The sequence below is a fragment of the Taudactylus pleione genome, unplaced genomic scaffold (assembly GCF_031769625.1).
Source record: "Taudactylus pleione unplaced genomic scaffold, aTauple2 ptg000207l, whole genome shotgun sequence".
Taxonomy (NCBI): domain Eukaryota; kingdom Metazoa; phylum Chordata; class Amphibia; order Anura; family Myobatrachidae; genus Taudactylus; species Taudactylus pleione.
The window spans coordinates 2,186,408-2,208,927 of record NW_028284609.1 but is presented as its reverse complement, the minus strand read 5'-3'; the positions used below and the strand labels follow the sequence as shown (position 1 = coordinate 2,208,927).

The 22,520-nt window shown below is 37.7% G+C and overlaps 1 protein-coding gene across 3 annotated transcripts in view; it reads right to left on the bottom strand.

The window, feature by feature from the left end:
* Nucleotides 1-22,520, bottom strand: part of SYT1 (synaptotagmin 1) — a 783,192-nt gene that overhangs the window by 597,620 nt on the left and 163,052 nt on the right. For all 3 annotated transcript variants that reach the window (XM_088478101.1, XM_088478105.1, XM_088478102.1), the window contains one exon: nt 8,873-8,940. The gene's annotated coding sequence lies outside the window, so the exon portion shown is untranslated. The remainder of the gene's footprint in view (nt 1-8,872; nt 8,941-22,520) is intronic.

Sequence of the window (22,520 nt, the reverse complement as noted above, 5' to 3'; positions counted from 1 at the left end):
TCCCCAACAATATATAGACAGAAAAAACGAAAGAGTGTTAGTAGCGCCTCTAACACTCTTTAGTTTTTTCTGTCTTACTCTCTCTTGTGAGTACTTTTCTTGTCTTGCCTCTGCCCTTAACCCACTAAGGCCCTCATTCAGAGCCGTACGCTCTGAGCAGAGCGCACGCTCTGAATGAGGGCCGGGCTCCATTTTCATGGAGCGTCCTCCTGGACGCTCGTATAGCTGTGGGTCACCACCCACAGGCTATACGAGCGTGCATTTTGATGGCCGCGATGGTCGTGACCATCGCGACCATCGAAATTGCGAGCCGGAGCCTGCGGTTGAGGTTTTCAACCGCAAGCTCCGGAGTGATTTTGGCTCTAACAGAGCCAAAATCACTCCCACTGACATCACTAGTGATGTCAGTGGGCCGGCTTCTGACGGGAGGCGTTCCCGTGGGAACACCCCCGTCAGGGAGGCACGCCCCCGGCACGCCCACCAAAGGGGGCGTGCTGTCAATCAACATTGACAGCACGCCCCCTTTGATCGGACACAACGAGCGAAGGACTTTCCTTCGCTCGTCGCGTCTGGCGCATGCGCACGACGGAGCTCCCTCCGTCGTGCGCATGCTCAGTGCCTAACATCGACCCACTTGCGAGTGGACAGCCGCTCGCGAGTGGGTCTGAATCAGGCCCTAAGTTCTCTTTTGATCAGAGATCAATTAAATTCAAACACCCATCTTCCCAATTAATAATCAAATTGGATTATTTTTAACTGCTCAGTGCAAATGCAAATATCAGTCAAGTAATGTAAATAGATTATCACTACTGCATACAATATTGCAGCCACACTAGTGTTTATTAGAGATGTGCGCTGACCCCAGTGTTTTGGTTTTGGATCTTTTTTTTTTTTAATTGATAAACAGTTTTTATATCATGTAGTTTATGCAATACAAAACCCAAAATTTAGATTTATAATCTGAATTCCTAATTGCGAAAAGATAAGAACTGTGACTCACATTTATCCGTACCTCTTCAGGAGATCAGAACCGCGACTGCAATTTATCTGTATTCATGAAATTCAAGTCAATTCGAATTTCTGGAGGGCCGAGCTGCACATCGCTTGTGTTTATATATTAGTGGGAGGTGTCCAGGTTCAACTAGACATTCAGAAGTGGTCACCGATTATCATCATAATCAATGCATACTTTGCACCAGAAGTTTTGTTTTTGCAAGGAATACTCCTCATGAGAGCATACAGTATGTGTCTGTGTCCTGGTCTACCTATGTTGCATTTGCATAAACATACCCTTACTGTACTCACCCCCACATTTGCACAACCCTAGGCATAGTGAGTCATAATTAGAAGATGCAACCTAATTTGCTTTGTGTCTTTCTTTTCTGACCAGACTGAGTTGACAGCCAAGTATGCACATTGTACAAAATTATTAACGTAGACAATTTTCAGTCAATACCATAGTTATTCCCAAACTCTCAGTACATCAAATACATGTCTTTGAAAAGCAACAATTCTAAAGTTTTATGTGACACTGCGAATTAAAATATGCCTAGCTTGTTTCAAAATAAAGAGGAAACTATGTAGAAAATATTATATTTTTCCATTTCAATTTGTTGCATAACATATAATAGATTTATCAAGGGAATTGAGTAGACCTTCTGTAAAGATGACAAAAAAGCAGCAATATTTCCTGAAAACCTTAATGAGTTAGTAATTGATTTAGTTTAAAGCAATAAAAAAACATAAACACATAACATCTTTTTCAGAAATTTGCTAGAAGGGTGAATAAAGTATTAATATCTGAAAAACTGTAACAAGTCAAATGGATTTAAAAGTTAAGAGAAAAAATAATTTACCAATTTCTGTAACACACCTGAAAATGATAGACATAGTACATCTAAAATTCCTTTTACAGATACAACACTTAAAGAGGCTAATGATCTACTTACAGATAAATCTAAAGGTTTTTACTCCCTGTTGATTACATTCTGCTGCTCCATAATCTCTCATCACCTAGAATCTAGGAGGCTGCACTAACTTGGACTCTGCAATCTTTCAGACCTGATTTGTGTTACAAGATGAGATCTCTCATTGCATGGACATTGCTAATTTTTGCAGGTCTCCCCAGTCCAGCAGGAAACCTCAGGCTCTTTTTTTCCCCTTGCAAAACAACTCAATACATGTTACCATGGGCACAGGCAAAGTAAAGAGGGGGTTCCAATTACCCCCCTCCCAACTCATGACCAAAATACCAGTAGTATATAATACAATTTTCTAAAGCTGCAGCCACAACATGCAATACTAAGGGACCTATGTAGATCTGAGCACTCAATCGGTGCACTGGACCAGAAAGCAGCTGCCAGCAGGACAAAACCGATGTCTTAACATGAAGTGGGAGAGTATATGTTTATTAATGGAGAAAAAGTTTAATTCCTGTACCAAAATTAATCATTCCATCATTTAGAATGTGTGCTTAGAAAGCTCAGTTCTGTGTTTTACTGTTATTGTATGTATGGATGTATTATTATTATGTGATTTTTAACCTTTTCCTGACCACTTTTGTTATTTATATGAGATAATTATGGTTGGTACAGAAACTTATTTTTTAAGACTCGCTTCCTTTCAATGTATACCAGTGTTTCCCAAACTCATTCCTCATTCCTCAGGGAGCACTAACAGAGCACGGTTTCAATTCTTCCTAGTTGGTGCACAGGTGTATTCATTACTGGCTGACACATTTTAAAAGATCTACAGATGGAGCTAATTATTTCACTTGTGATTCTGTGAGGAGACCTGGAAAACATGCACTGTTAGTGCTCCCTGAGGAATGAGCCTGGGAAAAACTGGCCTATATTACATAGGTTAATTATTAATACTGTATTACATACACTATCCAATATATAAGGAGACATGTACATATTTTTCAGAGGTGATAGGTTCTTCTGCTTCTCCCCAAGCCTCCTGGACTGGCTCCAGTACTCCGCAGAGCAAGGGACTTGGATTTTAAAATGGTGCCCACATCTGGAAAAAAAATTCAGCTCAGAAGGATAGCCCTACTACCATATCAAACAGCTTCCTATCATTGCTAGCCCTGTGTATGTGATGTATTATATGCACTTCACTTTGCATAAGGCAAATAATAAGTGCTAATTATGCCCTCCTCATGGACTGGCCACACCGCCCAAAATTAACCATTTGGAAACTCTCCTCTAAAAATCCTGCATTTGTCCCCCTCATGGGATACAATCTGCATCATCCAGGCTTACTTTATAAGGGAAAGTGTGTTTATATAGTTACACAAATACTACTGTAATTTAAATATTTAAGTGTACAATTCAGTTTCAATTGTTACAGTTGGAAAGAATCTTCATATAGAGACTGACCTGCTAAAATTGGGATGTTGAGAGGTTTAATATATGCATGCACAAGTTGGGCATATAGCTGCATTTTCATACAAAAAAAATATTATTTTTCATAAATATGTGTATAAACTATTAAGATACACAGTGTCATCTTTAGTTTATTTTAGTCAATTTTTGATTTACAAAATTACTTCCCTCTCTCATTTAAAAACTGCAAAGCTCCTTTCTCCAATTAATATTTTTGGTGCCTGGAGCCCAGGATGCTTTGCCCATGGTCACAACAGCCAGCACTTAGTCAGCTTGCCCAGCTTTAGCTGGCTCTGTATGCTCACATTCATTTGTTTGCTGAGTCATCTGGCAGATAGCTTTTATGGACAGACTTATTAGGCCAGAACTCATCAATCATGCAATGAAGCACATTGGGTAGTGCTGGTGATTTGTGTTAAATGCAGGCCTCTGTACTTCTTATGCAATGTCACTATCTTGCTTTTAATGGATGCAGTGAATAAATCTGAAATTCCTCACCTTTTTGCTCAACATATTAAATTATATTATGAATGTCATTAGCTTTATGTATGCATCTCTACTAACTGAGAGTTACATATAAATTACAAAGCAGCCTCTACACACAAACTACAGAACAGAGAGAAACTACTTCAAAGTCATTGAGATCTTTTTACAAGAATGAAGTGAACTCTCTGTGGATTGATTTACAAACATTTTCTCTTTGTTGAAATACTGTTATGGTGGCCACAAAAATGAACTCTACTGCAAAGTGAAAAGGATGGCCTGAGATTTATGCTCATTTTATAAATTAGCTTATTTTTCCTCCAGAGAAATATTTTCTGTAAACATTGATAATGATACCTGCTTAGTAAAGGGGTGCTTTTATTAATTCTAAGGATGAAGAAAGGGAAGATTATGACAATGGCAAAGTGACAGCAGAATTGGATCCCCTGATTTTAATGGTGGGTCCTACTAGACTTCTTGGAGAATATTTAGTTTGGCATTTTTATGTGTGGTTTGTAAACTGAGATTTATCAGAGGCCAAACCACACATGAAACAGCCAGCCATTGATTCAAGCAGCCACATCTGAATCCACCATTTTGATTTTACAGGATTCAAGCTGTCTTGGGCAACCTGACATACTTGGATCTTCCCACCTTTGGTAGGGATGCACATTGCCCTTAAATTTAAACAATAAAAAACATCCCAAAAATTAGCAAGAAAAAAATTATGCCAAAGATTACACATGATAATTGGCAACTGGGTGACAGAGAAGAAAAACAAAATTGGTAACTAAACCAAAAAAAAAACACTTAATATTACATATATCTTATCAGAAAAATAAATGAATGTGTGCTTACACATAAAAAATCTGAACATATAAAATACTGTAAAACATAATTGTCTCGCTATACAAATAGTCTTATGTTGAATCAATGCCATGGTCAACATACTTCTGTAAACTGTTAGTTGAATCAGCATTAAGACTATATACAAATTACTATAATTACAAAATGCCTCCACATGCACCTCAATTTGTCCAAACTGCCACCACATGCCACCCAGGAATCCTACTTGCCACAAAATGCACCCACCCAAAGCACTCAGACCTCGAGCTGCTATAAAATCCCCCCCACATGCACTTAGGTCCCACATTTACTTCAAAACTCTCCACATAAAATCAGACCTCTTCACATGCCCCCAGACATGTCCACATGACACTCAGGCCTCCCTTCATGCTTGCACATGTCACTTTGTCCTCCCATCATGTGCCCCAAATGCCACTCAGATCTCCTAACATGCAGCCCATTCCTCTTATGCTGCTCAAACTATGCAAAGCCATTCAGTTGTTTGATGTGGTATTTGGGGTTAAATTTGAACATCAGCGTTTTGGGATGTGTATGACCATCACACATTGGAAGCAGTTTCCATTTTCTGTTTCAAAGTGCAGGATTATAAATCAGATGATTTACCTCTGAAAACTTCATGTGATATTTGGTGGGTTCAAGCCACATACAAAGCCCCTGCTTAGTAAATATGCCCCTTTGACTTTACATGCTGTCTGTTTATTGCTCACCTTACCTACCTGCATGTAGTTCAGAAAATTGATGCCAATTTTTTCACCAGATTTTATCACCTGCTCAAGCATGATATGGAATAATTACTACAGGTATAAGGAACCTGCTTAATGCTACAGATGAACTTCAAAACTTTTAAAGAACAAAATAAAAATGTATAAAGAAATGTGACATCTGGTTAAAGCTTCCAAGTGTTGAGGGACATATCATAATACCACTATGAGTAGGAGAAAACACAGAGAATATAATTTTTATCTGCCCTCTTTCTTATTGTACCCTTCCTGCCATTTCGTTATAAATGCCATTAGCCATTGTGTGCAAAATTGGTTCCTAGCCAGTACTCTGCACTTAAATGGCAATAGGCCTTGGGTGATGGAGGAATGTATTTTTATCTGTGGCCATGTGATGTTTTTATTCTAGTTTGTACCTTTAACACCATGTCATGTCCTGCATTCTGGACTCTGGATTTGTTTGTTCAGTTAATAGTTAATGGGCCATTTCATAAATTGTTTAATATTTTGAATTTGTAACCATACCTGTCTACATATAGTACATGAAACTAAATCACAGATGTGTAGCAGATTCAGATACACTACAAAACTGGAGACAGAATAAAAGTTCAAGTTTAAACTGTTTCAATTTAACAGCTACAGAGAGGGAGATATGTGAAAAAAATGTAAGAAAGAAAATTAAAATTGTAATCAACAGTTAATTTCTTATCTATTGGGCAAAAAAGTAAAAAAAAACTGAAATCACTTTACAGTTAACACGGAAACAGTAAAAAGTGAAATGTCACTTTGTCCCGTATGAAGCATCAGTGAAATGTAAATTTATTGAATTAGATTAAAGCTCAGCAGGTATTCAGAAGAGAGTCCACTAGTATGTATTTACAATATCTAGGATTTGTTTTCTTATGATTTGAGGTTTTAAATCTCAGATTTAAAATTTTATTTATTAAATTGAATTAGATTTTGCAAAAATATTCAAATAACAATGTATATGTTTAAATGGAGAAAAGATAAAAATAAATGATTACAACTCTGGTAGGGGATTCTGTGTATTTATTCAATTGTAACAGCCCCAAATGGTCAGTGATGTGTTATATTACGTATGGGTTTGAGCACTGTACAGAATATTTGTATTGATCAAAAATTCAGTCAGTAAGTAGTACTGATAAATGGTGTCTGTTCCAATATAGACTGTTTCAAATTAAAAGGTACATTACAGAGAGGGAGAGATGTAAAACGAATTGTAAGAAAGAAAACTAAAATTGCAGTTCATCTAATTTTATTATCTATTGGCCAAAAAACAACAACTTGTAAGCACTTTACAGTCAGAAGGTATTTATTACATATAATTATTTGCAAATAGATACAGTATTTCAGGCATTTAAATATTCAGGAATGTTATAAACTTACAGGTGCTTGACAAAGCAAATCTAGCATTCATCTTTTAAACTTTTAGTCATTGAATCTTGTCTCACGCACATTTCTCTATAACGTGGTCACATGATTTTGGAATTTGACAAAATGTTTGAGAAAAAGTAAATAACACCACCTATGTAAGATAAATACTCCGCATTGAAGACTTAGAAATAATGATTTTTAAAGTCTTTGATGTGTCGTCTGTTTTTTTTCTTTCCACCATGCAAATGATTAAAGCAAATTACACGCTTAAAGGAAATCTGAAAAACCTTGAAATTACCTACAGGAGTTTTCTGAAGTAATCCAATTGTTCATGTTAATCTAAGCAATAAAAATATTGCCAAAGTTTATAGTTTCACAAGGTGGCTGACAACGAAATATGTTTTGAAATAATGGTTTGAAGAAAATATCCAAGTGGCAAAGTTACCCAATTACGTACTAGTTAAGCATGTAAACCTCAAAATGTATTATCTATATTTTTTGTCTATAGTAGCTAATATTTCTATTTAAAAGCAAGGAATACTGATTTTAACTATCAATATATATCAAAGTTAGAAATAAATATGTTTACGTTTGAAACACATTAAGCCTGTTCTATCTTTAAGACAAATAATAAATTGCTTAGGAAGGTTACATTCCTTTAAATGACAGCCCTCCCAGGCAGTTCAGAAGCCAGAACTAGTAATTCTCTTCCAGTCCAACCAGCAGTGACTGCAGGTAGGTATGGTTGAGCTACTGTCAGATAATCTAAAGGTGTTTCCTCTAAATCCTTTTTATTCACTACAGTAAGTAGGATTATTGTGAATCTGACAAATAGAGAGATTATTGTATAACAAACTGTGCATTTGTAATGTTGTAATCTGTGTAATTTATCTAATGGGTATTAGTTTTGTGAAGGTCTCAAAAGAAACAGGGGAAATATGCTGGTGGAATGAATTGTCTAATTCTAATGCACTGTCTTGGATTAAAATAATAATGAATTTGTGATGGGCAATTATTATGGTTGTCAAACCATCAAGTGATATCAATCATAAAATATGCTATAAATGCAGTGCTGGTAATCTTTTAAAAAGTTTTTTAATGCTAATGTAAAATATGTGCACTGGTAACCTTGATTATAATTATATTAATTTAAATTTAGTTATAATTTTAGTGGTAGCACTTTGGGATTGCAATAACAATTCTGGGAGGAAAAACTTGTGTTTGTAATATCTTAATAACAAATACTGATTGGGAGATTGTGCTAGGCTATTTTAGGCTAAGATAAAAATGATATATTGTGAATATACTGTATTTTTGGTACTTATTTCATCCTATATATTACACATGTGCTAAATCTATTAATCAGCTTTGGCATGAGGTTTTATAAAGGTGGTTTCCCATCCATGAACATCTTGAGTTCACCCTTGGAGTGGAGAAAGAGATGAGGTGACACAGTGACAACAAACAAACAAAATAACTTAATGTAACTTATGCTGGACATATAATGTCAAATAAAATGTCTTTCAGACTGACATACATTTTATCAGACAGCCTGAAACCAGCAGACATCATGGCCATACAAAGAGAAATATGTCACAGTGTATGGCCACACAATATCTGGGTTCCTCCCCTGGGGAGGAGACATTTCTCTGTTCTTCAACTGTGAAGGAACAGGAAAAATATAGGGCGGTTTGCCATGGCAACGTAAAACATTGCTAGATGTGGCTGACCAATGAGTGGATCAGTCGGGTATGTTGGAAGATTTCTCATGCCAGACCATCCGATCATCGCTGATTGGTCACAGCTACTGGATACACTATGCTATTATTGGCCCGATCCACTGATAATCTGGCCAATAGATGCATAGTGTATGCTCGGCTTTAGAAATAAATCTGCACTTGACTGTAAATTCAAATTTCTGTGTCAATAAACAGCATTTGTTGTATCACATCACATGATCAACTTATCTTAAGCATTTCTTCATATAATTTCCAAAATAATATAAGTGTAAATACTTACAGAATTTGTTTGTTTGGGCTTTTCTTGGTATTGAATTCAGAGGACGGGTCTGCTCTTTTGTCTCAGACCTAAAAAACAAAATGTACAGTATACTTTATTAATGCCATTTACTGCTATAATTCAACATCATTCACATTATATACACTACACAAGTAAGCCTAAAACATCTTTCCTAACAAATGATCTTGAAATGTATTTGCACTGTCCCTTGTGAATACACCACATAAATGTCCACATTATAAAGATTGCACACACAGATCTCTAATGAATTTTGAGTTTCTGTTTTGAGACTTTGTGTTTAGAGAGGCAATCTTTGTTATGAATAAATTCAGCAAGAGATCAAGGACAACAGGACCTTACTTAGAAAAAAACATTACGTGCCGACTGTCACAGACTACTTGTTACCTTGGCTGGCGACACTGATTAGTGTCTAATACAATATGTTAAAAATTGATAATAGATTCTCATTTTCATCTTTGACGTGTTTGGAGAGTAGCCTAGTCGTAAATTACATGGCTGAGAAAAGCATTAAATAGTGCCTGAGAGAGTAATGAAGAAAATCACGGATAGCACATTTTGGAACAGATCAAAAAGCTGCAATAAGGTTTCCCATTAGAGTATACAGAACAAATTGGTTCTAAAGTGTGAATGAGCCTAATCTTACCATCTTGTGATACAGAAACAAAGCTATTTGCAGACAGCTTTACAGAACATTACTAGCACAACTACTTACTGATTGCTTATATACCCTGCACTATCTAACATGAATCTAAACAGATTTAAAAGAAGAAGCTTTAATAAAAAAAGGATATTGCCACATCTTCAGGTGCCTGCTTGTCCGTTTCTTTGCTACCTGTATTATTCTAACCTAAGCACTAATAGAAACTTTTCTCCTACACAAAATTGTATCCGTTTCCCATCATGGTGGCATTACTGGTATCTGTACATCCCTGTAGAAACTTAGGAATTAAGTAGAAATGACCAGGTTTTATGGATGGCTGATTGTACACTCATATACAGTACCTCATAGTGCTAGATCAGGTGCATGCTACCAATATTACACATTTATTGCTAAAGGGGGGTCGAAGGATTTTTCTTGTTTTTTAATGTCATATATATTGGTCTACGAATTTAAATTTAATAAGATTACAGGAGCATTAGCGTCATACATTTAGCTCTTGTACACACAGCCATAAAAACACACGTTAAGATGTAGCAAAGATTTGTACATGTTCATTCACTGAAATATTTTTAACTACCAGTGTTAAAACATATTTAACAAGATATCAGTAATATGTATAATTGCACTTCGCAAAACTTCATGGTTTACACAAATGGTTTGAAATATCGTTTCGTTATACTGTTAATCTTGCTTCAATTTTTTTTGTCATTTTTATTTAAATACTTTATTGACTAAACTATACAATACAAAGAAACATAATAATATAGCAAATCACAAGTGAATCTATACAATACACATATAGAACATCAAGTCTGTCATTCAGATATTTTGGCCTAATATGTTTTGGTCATGACTGCTTTGATAGATGGTACTTATTAAGAATGAGTGGGCAGCCCTAACTATATTCACTCCAGGCCTAAACCCTACATGAGTGACCCCCATCACAGATTATACTGTCTATTGTCTTTTATTCACATTGCATAGACTAAAGCAAGTTACAGTATATTGCATTCAGTATGGAACACCAAAGAGGCAAAGACTAGTACACACATGGTAGACCACATCACAGACCCCCACCCCATATAAAGTTTTAATCCTGAATCTGATGTAGCTGCAGAATTTCAGCATTCTTTCCTTTAAGTTCTTTACTGTCCACCCCGTGTAGACAGCATAACTGCAGTGCTGAATGCATGCGGTTCAGCATTCTAGAGTGTAATGATGCTCAGAAAGAAAGTGTGTATAATCACACTTCGGGGGGTATCTGATTAGCCGCAGTAAATTACCGTTGCTAATTACCTCACTCGGGGCTATCCAATTAGCCCCGAAGCCAGCATTTATCAGGGATTTTGTTTCGCCTAACTCAGGCAGGCGAAACCAATCCCCGATAAGAAGGTGTTTTTCTCCTGATCGCTGCAGAGAAAATACATAGGTCTGCAACTTTTCGTGGATCCTATGTATTTTCGTGGCAACTGATATAAACGGGTTTAATTGGATAGAACAATAAAAAAATCGGCGAAAAATACCCGAACATCGTTGAAAACCCCCCGTTTTTTATGGGCAAAATTTTTTTCAGAGTTAATTGGATACCCCCCTTAATCTCTGTCTATAATCACATGGTCTGTAGATGCGAAGCAAGTGCAGGATGGGCCAGAATATTACTGTATCAATGTATGGCCTAGCAAATGTAATTAGAAGGATGGAATAAAATGGCATGTGTACAGTATTTCAAACATAAATGTTTAGGGATGGAGGCAGACAGGGATTGTTAGGTGCTAGACATGCTCCTCCGATTCTATGATCACGTCCTTTCCATGGGAAGGTCACACTCCCTTTGCAATTAAGCATTTAGAAACCCAAATTTAGAAATTCTGCATTTGCCCCTTCGGTAAAAGTATTAGATGAGTTACTTATGGTGGCTGAGCTCATTGAAGCATGTTTGTAAGGACATTCTGACAGCACCCTATTGTAAAAGTTTCATAAAATGGAGCTATAGCACATCTCATATCATTGTTGACTACAGGAACCCTCTCCATCATATGTTCATCCAGGGGTCCCTGGCAGTCATCTAACTCCAAGGTATCCAAGCCAACTTTGTGACATTTTACTGGTTCCTATGTCAGTGATTGATGTGGAGAGAAATATTCCCTCCCATTCACTACTGTCAGCAGCTACAGATTTACAGATTCAGTCACCATTCTTTAAGTCACAGGAAACATTTGTTTTTTATAAATATAGAATTTATTGAAAGGTCACAGATAATAAAAATATTGACTTAGAGAAACAACATAAGAATCAAAAGTATAACTCAGTCAATTTGAGCAAAATATGGATTACAATACAGTGACCAAATTTATGGATAGTAGGGGGGAATAAGAGAAAGAAAAAGCTCAGAGAGAAAATGGTGTGGCAGAACGTAAAGAAAGGACAAGAAGAAGAAACAAACAGAAACAGAAGAAAAAAGAGAAGGAGATGGAAACTATTCAAAAGGATAATAAAGTATAACCTAACTCAAATGGGGAGGGAGCATTTTGTGAAGGCCCCAGACCTTGTCAAAGGATACTGGTCATATATTCCATATGAAGGGTATACCAGATCCTAGAAATCATTGAGTTAACCAAGGGGGGTAGCCAATTTTTTCCAATCAGTGGCTATCTGGCAATTAGTCGTATATCAATTTTTTTTGGTGTTTAGTAGCAGTTAGGAGATCCAAAGGGAGAAGGAAATACTTGGGTTCGCACAGGACGGGAACCTGTAAAATATGGGATATGAGATTAATAACTTCTCTCCAGAGATTCAAAATTTTTGAAAAAGACCACCAAATGTGGAAAAAGGTACCTGTAGAGGAGCATGCCCTCCAACAATGGATTGATGTACCCAGAAACATTTTACAGAGGCGTGATGGAACATAGTACCATCTGTACAACAGTTTATAAATATTTTATTTTATTTTAACACAAATCGAGCTGGAGGTAGCATTTTCCCAGATCTGTGACCAATCATCCTCATCAAGAGTGCCACCCAAATCTGTCTCCCAAGCAAGTTCATGGGTGTCACGCGACAGGGGAGATTCCTCAGACAATAATAAATATAAACTGGAAATTAAACCATTAGTTGAGGACCGTCTAATGCACAGATTTTCAAAAGTCGTAAGGGGTCTGGAAGATTGCCGCTGTTTAACCTTACAGTGGAAATGTTGAAGCTGAAGGAACTGATAAAAATTCCTAGAAGGTATGGCCAGTTGAGATTGGAGGTTTGAGGAAGAAGGAAAGTCAACATCACAAACAATGTCACTTAAATATCTAACACCACCCTCCTTCCAATAATTAAATGAATTTCTGAACATGCCTGAAGGAAAGTTGGGATTATGAAAAATTGGAACAATTGAGTAAGGGCATGGGCAAGTGAAAATTTCAGATTGGCCCCATCTCAAAGAGTCAAGTAGTGAGCTATAATTGGATGAGAGGAAATCATTCTAGGGTGTTATGGCATGGGGAGCCAGAGTACGGTCAAGACAGTAGACAGCCCCAAACTATTTGCTTCAATTTCAGCCATAACTTTTCACACACCGGGATTGTACCATAAAACACAGTAAGCAAATTGAGCAGCCATATAATATTTTTAAAGTTTGGAATACCAAGTCCTCCGCTGCATGAAGGCAATTGTAGAATCTTTACACTGACACGAGGGCACCTTCCTGTCCAAATGAAATGGGAGGTGTGAGACTATAGAATTTTAAAAACATATGAAGGAAAAAAGATCGGGAGTGTTTGAAATAGGTAAAGGAGCCGAGGGAGAACATTCATTTTAACTGAGTTCACTCTACCCATCCAAGAAATAAAATAATTGGACCAGGAGTCTAAGTCAGATTTAATTTTAGAAAGAACGCAGGGATAATTAGCCTGAAAAAGTTGGTGATATCGACAGGTGACAAAAACACTGAGGTATTTTATTTTCTGTGTATGTATGCCAGCAAAGTGGGTATGTCTCTTCCAAAGAAAAATTAACTAACTTGGGAATATAAAAGTCTAAAACCTCTGTTTTAGAAATATTAATCTTATATCTAGAATATCGAGAAAATATCTCAATCTCAGCAAAAAGGGACTGCAGGAACTGGAGTGGATCAGTCAGTAAAATGAGGACATCATCCGCATACAATGCAATTTTATGTTTGGAACAGCCAACTTCTATGCCAGTAGTGTTATTATTACCATAAATCCTCATCGCCAGGGGTTCCATGATCAAGGCAAATATTAAGAGGGAAAGGGGGCAGCCCTGCCTTGTGCCATTGGCAATCCCAAAAAGTGAAGAAGTAATTTAGTTAAACGTGACCGTGGCCGATGGTGTGCGATATAACGCCATTAAACAATCTAGAAATTTGACAGAAAAGCCCATAGCTCTAAGCGCTTCAAATGCAAAAGACCAGGAAATACATTCAAAAGCTTTTTCTACATCAAGCACCAGAATGAGAGAGGGAGTTTTCTGTGCATATATAGATTGGACCAGGTCTATAACTCTTCTGGTGTTGTCTGTAGCTTGTCTACCTGGAATAAATCCCACTTGATCAGGATGAACCAAATGAGTAAGAAGGGGACCCAAGCGATTGGACAATATTTTGGCATACATTTTTAGATCAACATTTAACAATGAGATTGGTCTATAATTAGAGCAGTGGGTGGGGTCTTTATCAGGCTTCAGGATCACCTCATTATTAGCCAAGGTCGAGTCTGAAGCACCTTGCAAAATTTTATTAAAAAGGGGGGTAAGGTGAGGTGAGAGGCAAGTGCCTTCAGAAACTTTTTATAATATTGAACAGAGAAGCCATCAGTGCTCAGGGCAGCAGAGGATCACATGGATTTAATATCAGTGCATGTTTCTTCCATAGAGATGTCCTTATTGAGCACTGAGAGCTGAGATTCCAACAGATGGGGTAAGCGAGTGCCCAACAAATATGAACATAATCCCTCAGACTCCATAGGCTGAGATGGAAGGATCTGGGATTGGTTATATAGGGAACTAAATAATTCTTTAAATTCATCTGCCATTAATTTGGGGTCATACGTGAGTGAACCTAATTTCTGAAAATACAACTTATCAAACATACCTTATGCTTGTTTTCGCCTAAGTTTGAACACAAGTATAGAGTAAATTTGATCAGCTTTATCATAAAAGCATTGGTGGAGTTTTTTAAGTGCGACCGCTGCCCTGCGAGAGAAAAGAGTATTCAATCGACCCTTGAGGTTCTCAATCTGAGAGAAGGGAGGAATATGGGGTTAGTTTATGCATAGTAAATAGAAATGATGAGAGTATTTCTTGCTCTGCTTTCTTCTTAGCAGCACAAGTGGAACTGATGAGGCAGCCCCTAATGGTAGCCTTATGGGCCCCCCATGTGATACCAGGAGAGATGTCGGGAGAGGCATTATCAGCAAAATAATGAAGGATAGCAGACTGAATGTTAGAAAAAGTGGTGGGATGTAATAAAAGGGAATCATCTAATCGCCATTTATGCTTGCCATGCAGGGTTTTGTACAAATCCAAAAAGACATACACACCTGCGTGGTCTGTCCAGGACAATGGGGTATCAATGCTCGTATCAGTAACAACTGGGGCAAGGGAGAATGATATATGTATCATATCGATACTGGAGTAAAATTGGTGGGAAGCAGAATAGTGAGTGTAAACTCTAGCAGAAGAGTGCTTAAGGCAAACATTTTAATTTTCCAAAGTAAATAATTTTGGAAGCCATAGCACAACAAGAGATGACACAGTATGTATGGAATTTTGGATCCCTAGTGCACATATTCTGTTTAGAATATTTGTCCTGTCCATTGGAGATTATAACATTGGTGAAATTATCATTTATAAGCCTATTTTATCAGCAGTCATTGTCTTGCTGATATGCAGCAAAGTGTATAAAACAAGCCTGGCCACTACATTGAGATTTCAGTTACCATCTTCAATAGTGAAATATCAGGTCCATACTGTATGTTATGCTTAGGCTGATATTCTTATTGCAGAAAGAATAATCTTCCCAGACAGAACCAACAATCAGTTTGATCTGAAGTGTGTCTGCCTGCGACTCTCTCTAATATAGTACAAAACTCGGGCTCATGCAGGAAGCTGTTTTTACTTTGTTTTCTCTTTATTAAATTTTGTGAATTAAACGGATATAAACTCTAACATAAGCTATTCTTATCAATATTAAAGAGACAGACACTCACAAAGTGATATTTGAAGAAAATGAAATTCTGTCTATCAGTCCAAGACAGGCTGCAGTTAGAAAGATAATTAAATATACGCAAATAACTCATAGACTGGGTCTAGCTTGGATATGAAATATGTCAAGTTGATCACTAGCTGATAAGGATTTACAGACAAAAATATAATAATGAAATAATATTAATATTTTCTGTAATTAAGTTGTGGAATTGTGAACCTGTAGTTGTCATGAAATAAGCCACTGAAACTATGAAAATCATAACCTTGTTCAGGAGAGAAATTATTGTATTTGCAATCCAGGCAAGCTTCCAAGACTGAAGATACATACTGTAGTGCAAAATATTGTTATTTTCTGTCTGAACTAAAATGAGACAAAACATACAGATGGAGTAACTAGATAAGTGACTGATCCGGCACTTGTCTGCTATAAATAAATGTACCTGATTTCACCATGTTAGTCCCACCCACTAGCATACACCTCTATATGTTACAGCTAGAAATAGGCAAGGCAAATTCTATTTTAACTATTAACATCTATTTAATGTTTGTGTAATATTGTATTTTATATAGTTTGTCTACAGAGGATGTTCTCAACACCAGTCCACAAGTACCTCGAACAAGTCATGCTTTGTGGATTCCTTTTTTCAAGCCCTGGTGAGTCAATCTATTTTGCTGTTTCAGTAATGTTCCCAATTGCTTCAACAGACACATGGTACTTGAGGGTTGCAGTTGGAAACCACTGGTTTACAGTGATGTTTAGAACAGAATTAATAGTATGCAAAAGTGGATGTAGTTTAAATCCTGGCTCAGAATGCTGGTGGCAGAATCCCATCACCAGTCAGAATCCCGGTGCCAGCATCCCGATGGTAAATAGCGGGGTTAGGGGGAGGGTTAGGGGTTGTGGTTAGGCATTAGGGGGAGGGTTAGGGTTAGGCTGCGGGGGAGAGGGTTAGGGTTAGGCAGCGAGCTGACAGTGTTAGGTTTAGGGGTAGGGTTAGGATACTTACCAACAGGTGTCAGTATCCTAACCCTGTCAGTATGTCGGCATATGGATTTTGACCGATGGGATCCTAGGCGCCGTCATCCCGTACCCAACCCTTCAAAAGTTTTAATTCATCTGTAATATAATTTTAACTAGATTTAGTAGTAAATGATTATATATTAAATGTATTATATTTAAATAGTATGTACCTGCTGAAAGGGAAAGTTACACTGCTTTGAGAATGCTGACTAATCCACTATTATACATGGTTTTAAACACATATTTTAGGAACAAGACATAACAATTTTTTTTATAGTAGTCCTGCATTGTGGTGCACATATATTTAAGAAATGGTCATACTGTATACTGTGTGTTCTTAGTGTAATGTGGTCATTTTGATAACAACTTCAGCTATTGCACTTTACAATTAATAACGGCAAAAAACATCATACAACTGAATTAAAGTCCTTAGTCAAGGATTTCACTGTTAACTGCACTTATATACATATGAAATGTTTGAGTTATCTAATTAACAATATTTCTCATAGCAAACCATTAACATTAACTTTGTTTTCAACTATTAATCCATTTGTATCTGTGAGCTGTGTCAGATAGGATGTGCTTGCTGCTGCGCTCAGCAGAGAACGATATTTTTAGGACAATATTTGGACTTCCTTGTGTTCTATTACTATGCGCTTATGCTTCATCAACTCCAGACTTGTCACGGCTCATTATCTACAGATCATCATCACGAGCAGCTTTGCGTTTTAGAAATATGCTGCGGCATCTGCCTATGTGCTTCCCTGCAACACAGCACAAACCAAGTCTTAAACTGTTTTCTTTACTTTTAAGCATTTAGAAATAAAATGTGAAGTTCTTTTATTTTTACATAGGTATATTAGCAAACATTTACTCTGTCACTTACAATGGATTTAACATTACAGTTTGTTTCCCATATTCATAATGCTTGGGACCAGGAGTATTTTGGATATTGGAATATTCCGTATTTTGGAATATTTGCATACCATAATGAAATATCTTGGGAATGGGACCCAAGTCTAAACAGAGAATGCATTTATGTGTTATATACACCTTATACACACAGCCTGCAGGTAGTTTTATACAATATTTTCAATATTTTTGTGCATCAAACAAAGTTTATGTACATACATGAAATTTATTTATGTTTCATATACACCTTATATACGGGATGCAGTCAGGAAGCCATCGGTCGAAATGCCAACTGCCGGCTTCCTGACTGTCTAATCCTGGCAGGGGTCTAATGATAGGCATTGAAATCCCGATGCCTATCATTATCCCTACGCTGGGAGACCGACGCCCGGCATACCAAACGAAGGTAAGCAGGGCGGCAGCCGCTGTCAGCTGCGGGGCGGGAAGGTTAGGTTAGGGGCTCCCGGGGGGGACTTAGGGTTAGGCATCCCCCCGGGAGGGTTAAGGGAAGGGGGGTTATGGTTAGGCATCCCCAGGGAGAGGTTAGGGTTAGGCATCCCCCCGGGAGGGTTAGGAGAAGGGGGGGTTATGGCTAGGCATCCCCAGGGAGAGGTTAGGGTTAGGCATCCCCCCGGGAGGGTTAAGGGAAGGGGGGGTTATGGTTAGGCATCCCCAGGGAGAGGTTAGGGTTAGGCATCCCCCTGGGAGGGTTAGGGGAAGGGGGGTTAGGGGCAGGCACCCCCAGGGAGAGGTTAGGGTTAGGCACCCCCTCGGTTGACTTAGGTTTAGAATGCAGGGGGGGTTAGGTTTAGGCACTTAGGGGGGGTTAGGGTTAGGCATTAGGGGGGAGGTTAGAGTTAGGCACCCCTAAGAGAGGGTTAGGGTTAGGTGGGGACAGGGTTAGTTGTACTTACCAAAATCACATGTCGGGATCGTCACTCCTGCCTGTCTTCCGGTGTCGGGATTTGAACTGATTCCTTATATACACAGTCTTAAGGTGATTTTATACTATGTTTTTAATTATATAGTTTGTGTACATTGAACCATCAAAAAACAAAGGTTTTACTATCTCAGTAATGCTAACAAAAAATTAGTATTTCGGAATATTTGGATATGGGAGACTCAACCTGTATACATAATAACTTATCATTTTTAAATGACTGCAATTTGTTGTCAGTAAGAATAACATGTTGCTTATAGGCCATTTATTATGGACCTCTATGACTTTCATGCAGTACTCATGTAATTATACTGTTTTAGTAATATTTCACATTTATATGTTCAGATTTAGTTTTTTTAATCAGCAATTGTGCATAGATGGACTTTCACGGTTACAATGCCAGGTATATGTTTTCTGTAGCTTTCACTATAATAGAGAAATGCGGGTGCCTAATAATTATTGTGTCTGCCACTGCATGTGCACAGAATGAGAACCATACGCATCACTACACAGGGTCAGGCTGATGAATGGCTATGTGGCTTGCCTTCAGTCAGTTTGCAGCATCTCCACACTGCAGATGCAGTGGTCTAAATTAAAATGGACTCCACCTCTTTTCTGACACTTGATGATTTTCTGAATATGTCACATGATAGAAGCAGTATCTATTAAGCAGTCTTTTATCAATATAATATTGTGCTTTATAAGTGCCAAATGCAGGGGAGTTTATCAGGTTTCTGCTGCTACGCACAGATCATTAGGTGGGTCATGCTTCCTTACTGCCTGCCACATAAGATCCCAAAATGAAGAAGCAGCAGTTGAAGCAGTCTAGATCTTTGGAGTCAGGTCAGCATGCCTCATACCATCCAGACTCTCAAGCAGGAACAGAAAACAGACACATTGTTTCTCTCAAAAAATAATATATGCTTTATAGGCAAATGCAATCCAGTAGCCCAGAAATCCCCGCTCCATGCTAGCTGAAATCATATCCACAATAATAGTATATTTAATATGATTTTACTAAAACTGTGGACACAACATTAAGCATAAGCGGTGGAATGGAGATGCTGCACCTACCCAGTGGCAAGCTGCTTTCCCTACAATTTCTGCTGTTTGTGTAGATCTAAGTGCTCAATTAGCACACTGGACCAGAGAGACCAGAGAGCAGCTGCTAGCAAGAAGAGACAGGTGTCTTTCCATGAGGTGGGAAAATGTGTAAAGCTCAGTAGTCTCCTACTGGTTATATTATATTGTATGTATGTCACAGTTGCCTTCCCTCCCGGGGAGTCTAGTTTCAAGCTGTAATATCCCATTTCCCTGCATTATAAATCAAATCCTTCGGATTCTGTGCATTCTACACTCCAGCTAGGGAACTTCCTAGGAATTTTTGGATTAGGACAGTCACTATGACTGCTGTTCGGTCTCATCAGCCTTTGCTGTTAACTCTCAGCAAATCTCTGTTGAAATCCGAGCAAGATGGAACATAGGTTGCCTGACCCCTGTCAACAGTGTCTTTTTATCTCAATGTCTGCTGCTGTTCCTAGTGTGTGTGAACTGTGGTTGACGTTGAGAATGTTTTATTAGTAATCTTTTATTAAACACACAAAAAGGACAATACAACAAAAAGTTTTCAAATCCATTTTTTACCAAGAAATGATCATTAAAGTAAGTCTGTAATTTCTTATTAGATGTTGAAAACCAATGGTATTTAGGCAAAATATAGGTTCAAAAGTAGTTTCGTAGGCATCACATTTATCATGTATTTTGTGCTGAGTGAGAAGAAAAGAAATATAATATCAAATAGTTGATAACAAGAAATCCAGTATTGCACGTAGCAATGTTAGTGTCTATACGTGCAAAATTTCCAGAAATATATTGCTACTAATGTTATATAGAAATATCTCACGAAAGGCATTTAAGCACACTCTTTATGACATTTATTGTTTGCTGCTTAGCTCTAATGAAAATGTCTTTTTGTACCACTATAAAAATGTTACAGGAATCTTTAAAAAATATATATAAGTACAAATAAATAAATAAAAAGTGAGGGCATGTTGGTTTGGGGGCATTTCAATTTGGATATACATGGAAAAAACAGGGTCCTTTGTTAGATGTGTTGGCATTAAATTATTTCTGCATCAGATATCTTTAATGAAACCTGAATGTCAGCTATTACTGTTGAACCTATAATTTAAAATGTGCTTTATATTATACAGGGGTCACCTTGGGTGCTCTCTGTATTGTATGGCAGTCACTATAATGTTTTCTGTATTTTATAATGGTCGCTAGAATGCTCTTTGTATTGTATGGCAGTCAATAGAATTCTCTTTGTTTTGTATTAACTAGGGCGATCTTTGTATTGTATGGTCGTCACTAGGTGTATTGTGTGGCAGTCACTAGGATGCTCTGTGCAATTGCTCTCCAATTGTATGGCGGTGGCTGCTGTAATGCTCTGTGTATAATATATCAATCTCTGTGATGCTTTCTAAACTTCTTGCTGTTGTTACAACTCAGAACATAAATATTACTGCTGGTAGTATGGTTGAGGAAGGATGCTATTAGTATTTTAGCCTAGGGTGGCTGGTACCCTTAATCTGGCTCTGCTATTAAGGGATGGAATCGGTATGACATACAGCCCGGTGGATGTAATACCGACACCGGAAGGCAGAAAGCTGAAAATCCCAAACTAAGGTAAGTACTAACCCTCTCCTCTCCCCCCCTAACCCTAATCCTCCTTTAGGGGTGCCTAACCCTAAGCTCCCCCCTATGGCCTAAACCTAACCCTCCCCCTAGGGGTGCCTAAACCTAACCCCCCCTCCCCACACCCTAAACTTAACCCTCCCAGGGGGGTGTCTATCCCTAACCCCCCCTTCCCCTAGCCCAACCCTCCAAGGGGGGTGCCTACCCCTAGGACTCCCCGGGAGTCCCTAAACCAATCCCCCTCCTCCCACAGCTAAGAGGTCCTGACGCCCGGCTTATCTTTGTTCGGTATGCCAGGCGTCAGGATTTCGGCATCTGGATAATGATAGGCATCTGTATTTCGACGCCTATCATTAGTCCCATGCCGGGATTTCACAGTCGGGAAGCCGGCGGTCGGCATTTCGAACGCCGGCTTCCTGACTACTAATCTAAGGGACAATTGAATTCAGGCACCTGGATAGTCAGACTTGGGAGCCAACCCTGTAGTTTAACTGGCTCAATCAATACAGATTGCCACTGTAAAACAAAATGCTTTTTCAGCATGAACTCATCTTGATTAATCAGGAGACTGCATAGACTATTACGGGGGATTTAAAGTTTGGAAAAAGGCTTGCTGCTGTAACTTTTGATTTAGAAGCATGATATTATTCATTTCCAAGCTCACATTTATAACTTAATATCTACACATTCCAATCCAGACTCACAAATAGACATCCTTTGTACATTGGTGATTGGTGAAAATAATGAATCTGACTTTGAACCTTAGGTTATACAAAGCCATAAAGTATGAGACTTATATACTGTATGTTACAGTTAAACCTCAAACACAGACAAAATTAGTACACTACTAAACATTAGAATAAAACAGTATGTAGTCTTTAAAAAAAACTGGGTCTTGGCTCTAACATTTTATGCCTTAAGTTAACTTAGAACTAAGCAGGTTTTAAAATAAATAAATACAACTGTTAATATATCAAAGATATAATCAATGAATTTCTAAGGCAAATCATTATTAGAAGAATTGCATTATGTGTAATTTATTCTTATTGTGTGGTCCATAAATAGTCAAATAATAAACAATAATTTCAGCAGAGCACAACAATACTTTTTCAACAGTTCCATTTCAAATATTAGTTTTACAAGGAGTTCTTTGTACATCTTACAGAAAAAGTAAACTTGA